Source organism: Micromys minutus, assembly GCF_963924665.1.
Source record: "Micromys minutus genome assembly, chromosome: 23".
Classification (NCBI taxonomy): domain Eukaryota; kingdom Metazoa; phylum Chordata; class Mammalia; order Rodentia; family Muridae; genus Micromys; species Micromys minutus.
Genome location: NC_137958.1, coordinates 12,383,011 through 12,388,017, shown reverse-complemented (window position 1 = coordinate 12,388,017; position 5,007 = coordinate 12,383,011). Strand labels below are relative to the sequence as shown.

Sequence of the window (5,007 nt, the reverse complement as noted above, 5' to 3'; positions counted from 1 at the left end):
TTTATTTTAGATTTTTCTAATTTTTTGAAATACAAGTTTTTGAAGTAAGGCTTTTAAAAAGTATGTTTTTTTATTTCCTTGGTGTATGTTGTTATGTCTCTTTTCCTTTCTGATTTTGTTAATTTGGAAATTCTCTGTCTTTTATTTACTTTGGGTAAGGGTATGTCTCTCTTGTTGATTTTCTCCAAGAACCAGCTCCTCATTTCATTGACTCTTTTATTGTTCTCTTTGTTTCTTTTTCTTTTTCTTATTTTTGGTTTATGCAACTTTACTGAAGAAAAATAAATCAATTAGTAGGAGAGCTATTAGTTGATCACTTATCCATTGACAGCTCACATCATTGATTCACTGCTATATTAAAGTATTGGAAGATAGATTAACTAACAGCTCCAAGCCTCCTAACAATCTAAATCAAAATGACAAAATGTTTTGAGACCCTATTTTGGAATACGAAGTGTGTCTGACTACCAATTTCCATTGTCTGTAGGACAGGAACAGGTCACACCTTTATTGACACGCATAAAACACATCCTATTTTCTGTTCCGCTGATGCTTTAATTCAGTACCAATTCTCCAGCCACATCAGCGGTGAGCATAAAGTATTTCCTGTAACCTCAGATGTCTGACAGTGGAAGGTTAGACAGGAATGGATGCTGCTAGGACAATGCTTCCTTTGCTGCGACAGCTGAGCATCTAAGCCCCCCTCGGACGGCTTCTTCAGCACGTTAGAGCAGTGAGGACTGGTTTGGTCTCAACTAAGTTAGAGTGAAGACATTGGCCTCATAAGACACGTGCTCCAGTTTTTCGAAAATGAGTGAATCTTGAACAACTGTTCTCTTGTAACTACTTTACAGTTTCTAAAAGCAGTTATTGTCCAAAGCTGGAAGAACTTAAGTCTTCTCAATGAGCATGTGAATGAATGGAGGGAGGTAAACAAAAATTAGAATTAAAAAAGATGAGGTCTGATAGGGAAGCAGCCGGATAAGAAAATCAAAAAAGGAACAGTAATTTAAAGTTTGCTCCAGCTATAACGCAGGTTATTCTGACTTTAAGGTAGCATCACATGGCATACTTCTGAGCCCATTCCCGAGATACCCTGTTGCACTTGTCTCTGTCTGTGTTATAGATCCGTGCCACCTCTGGCACTAGGGGGTCATCTGGGTTTGGCTCACATAGCAGTGAACAAATGGATAAAAGAACTTTGTAAATGGTTAAAGCAGGAGACCACTGTGATCTTAGAATATCGAGACAAATGTAGCCATTACTGTTAATGTTTGGATGATAAATTCTTGTTGTAAACACAACCTTAGGTGGTTAGAAGGGGTAGTCTGTAGGAAAGCAAATTGTCAAAAAGAATACAGCACCTAAGTATGGGCTGTCATTAGGTCCCATAATTGTGGCTTGTCAATGAAACATGTCATCCCCAACTGGACCTGCAGAACATTGTGCTGGAGGGTCACGGGCCAAATCACTAAGTTCCTTATTAATCCGTTTCAGCGCCATAGTCTGTGCTTTCCGACAGGTTCCTCACTTTCCTATGTGTACTCAAAGGTCCGGCCAAAACCCTTGGACTATCCCGGCGGAAGAGGATTGTCTCTTCTCAGAATGGCTCGGCCAGACACACTCGCTTGGGATGGAGGTGGCAGATCTCGCGAGAACTTCGTGGGCGGCTTGCCAGAGCTCCCGTTTTCTTTGCTTCTATATTGTTGATTTCAGCCTTGGGTTTGAATATTTTCTGCCATCCACTCCTCTTGGGTGTGTTGGCTTCTTTTTGTTCTAGGGCTTTCAGGTTTGCTGTTAAGTCTCTTGTATGAGATTTATCTAATTTATATATGAGGGCACTCACTGCCATAAACTTTCATTTTAACACTGCATATGTTGAGTATGTTGTGCCTTCATTTTCATTGAAATCTAGAAGTTTTTAATTTCTTTCTTTATTTCTTCTCTGACCCAGAGATCAAGTAGAGAGTTGTCCCAATTCCATGAATGTGTAGACTTCTTTCTATTCTTGTTGAAGTCCAGCTTTAATTCATGGTGGTCTAATACAACAGAGAGTTACTTCAAATTTCTTGTATCTGTTGAGACTTGCTTTGTGACCAAGTATATGGTGATTTTTGAGAAAGATGTATTTGCTGAGAAGGTGTATTATTTTGTGTTTAGGTGAAATGCTTTGTTGGTGCCTGTTGGTCTGTTTGATTCATAATGTCAGCTAGTTTCATTGTTTCTCTGTTTAGATTCTGTCTGGATGACCTGTCCGTTGGTGAAATTGGGGTGTTGAAGTCTCCCACTATTAATATATGGGGTTCAATGTGTGGCTTAAGCTTTACTAACGTTTCTTTTATGAATGTGGGTGCTCTTGGATTTGAGGCATGGATGTTCAGATTTGAGACATCATCTTAATGGATCTTTTTTTTTTTGGTGTGTATGAAGCATCTTTTCCTCATCTCTTTTGTTGGAATATTATTTTGTTAAATATTAGAATGGCTACTCCAGCATACTTCTTAAGTCCATTTGCTTGGAAATGTTTTTCCAGCCCTTTATCCTGAGGTAATGTCTATCTTCATTGCTGAGGTGTGTTTCTTGTAAGCAACAGAACAATGGATTCTGTTTACACATCCATTCTGTCAGTCTGTGTCTTTTTATTGGGGGAATTGAGCCCATTGATATTGAGAGATGTTAATAAGCAGTGATTTTTAATTCCTGTTATGTTGGTGTTGGTTGTAGTAGTAATAGTGGTGATTGTGTGTGTGTGTGTGTGTGTGTGTGTGTGTGTGTGTTTATCTTCTATTGGTTTGCTGGTACGAGATTTTGTGTGTGTGTGTGTGTGTGTGTTTTAAAGTGTAATTAATTTCCTTGAACTTGAGTTTTTCTTCTAGTACCTTCTGTGGGGTTGGGTTTATGGATAGGTATTGTTTAAATTTGACTTTATCACAAAATATCTTGTTTTCTCCTTCTGTGGATATTGGAGTAGGTGTAGCCTTGTTGGAGGAAATGTGTACCATGGGGTGGGCTTTGAGAGCTTCCTCCTAGCTGCCTGAGGATGCCAGTCTTCTGTTTGCCTTCAGAAAAAGATGTTGAATTCCCAGTTTCTCCTGTACTATGCCTGCCTGGGCGCTTCCATGCTCTTGCTTTGATGATAATGGAATTAACCTCTGAAACTGTTAGCCAGCCCTGATTAAATGTTGTCCTTATTAGAGTTGCCTTGGTCATGGTGTCTGTTCACAGAATAAACTCTAAGACATACACTTTGCTTAAAATTCATGAGCTAAAAGTTCTCAAACACAGTTATGGAAAATTAGTTGTCTTATTTGATCAAGCTACCCCTTGAGACCTAGAAAATCTGCAACTTTTTGCACACACGCTTATACATTAAAGAGTTAGAACATATGGAACAAATATCTTAGAGAGAGGAACAAAGCCTCAGGGTCAAGTCTGTCTTTCATTTTTTAAAAGAGAGATAGTATTCTTCTACATAGTATATGGGAAGATGATTACAATTTTTATTTTATTTACCGACTTATTTCTATGTGTGTAAATTGTGGTTGGGTTACACATGTGTATACAGATGCATATATATATATGTATGTATGTATGTATATATATATGCATGTCTATTTATGTGGATGTAGAAAGTCAATCTTGAGCGTTGTTTCTCTGGTACTATCTACATTTTGTTTGAAGCAGGGTCCCTCATTGTCCTCTAACTTTATCTAGTAGTTTAGGCTAACTGGCCTCAGGCTTTAGGAATTTGTTCATCTCACTACAACTGGGATGTCACACATGCACCACCGCGTCTTGCGTTCCACGTGGGTTCTGAGGATTCTCATTCAGGTGCTTGTATTCGCAAGGTGAGTATTTACTAACAGAACCATCTCTCCTGCTGACAAGCAGAACACTTGGCAGATAATTCTGAATTGCAAAGACTCGTCAAGGAAGAACAGTAAGGTCTGGAGGTGAGTTGATACCCCGGAGGCACATCAGAGGCAACAAGGACACTGAATATAGAATCACCCTGTCTCCTGATGAGACCCAGCCCTAAACCATCCCAGTTCCTGCCCAGAAGCAGCTCCAGAACACACACTCCCCGTGGCTCCACCTTCCTCTCCATTTTTTCCTCATGCAGTGTCTAACAATAAAACAATAAATCTGTTTGTGTACATGAGAAAATAAGACTTAGCTGAAAATCATGATAAGAAAGCTTATGCTAGGTGTTTGTAGCAGTCAACTAACCTTTCCTTCGTTCCTTCCATTCATCTTTCCTTCCATCCATCCATCCTTCCTTCCTTTCTTCCTTCCTTCCTTCCTTCCTTCCTTCCTTCCTTCCTTCTTTCCTTCAGCTTTGAGACAAAGTCCATTTCTACAGAGTCTCAGCTGACTTAGAACTTGCTATATAGACCAGGCTAGCCTCAAACTTAGAGTTCTTCTTGCCCCTGCTCCAAGGGCTGGGATGGAAGGTGTGTGCCCTGCTATTGACCTCAGTCAACCCTCCTTGTCACTGTGACAAACAAGTGACAGAAGGAAGTTATGGGAAGAAAAGGTGGTTTTGGATCAAGGTTCTAGGAGATTTTTGTTCACCACAGAGAGGGAGACATGGCCACATGTGACTGTACCTGGTCAGTTGTGCAGCTGCCTTTTCTTACATTGTAGCCATTCGGGAGTAGAAAATCAGAGCAGGAGCTGGGCCTGTAAGTAGGCTTAAAAACCCACCCCCAGTAAATCACCTCCTCCAGGAGGCCCTCACCCTCTTAGGACAGTGCCATCAGCTGAGAACCAGGAATTCAAACACAGCCTGTGTAGGGCACTGCCAATCTGAACCACAATGACCACAGTCGCCAGATGGAAGTTTGAAACTAGTTAAAGAGACAAATAGGAAGTGTGAACAGAGAAAAAAACAAGTTTAGAAGAACCAAACAGATACAGGCTGGTAAATCCTAACAATCAAAATCAATATTCAATATAAATATTTGATGAAGAACATACGTGGCCTAGTTGTCATGTGTACAACAC

At 40.0% G+C, this 5,007-nt stretch overlaps 1 pseudogene across 1 annotated transcript; it reads right to left on the bottom strand.

Moving 5' to 3' along the window:
- Positions 1 to 1,059: 1,059 nt before the first annotated feature.
- On the bottom strand, positions 1,060 to 1,503 carry LOC308435545 (ubiquitin-conjugating enzyme E2 D3-like; annotated as a pseudogene). The gene is made up of 2 exons: positions 1,384 to 1,503; positions 1,060 to 1,305 (listed from the first exon to the last, which is right to left on the bottom strand). The product of its transcript is annotated as a ubiquitin-conjugating enzyme E2 D3-like (transcript).
- Positions 1,504 to 5,007: the final 3,504 nt, after the last annotated feature.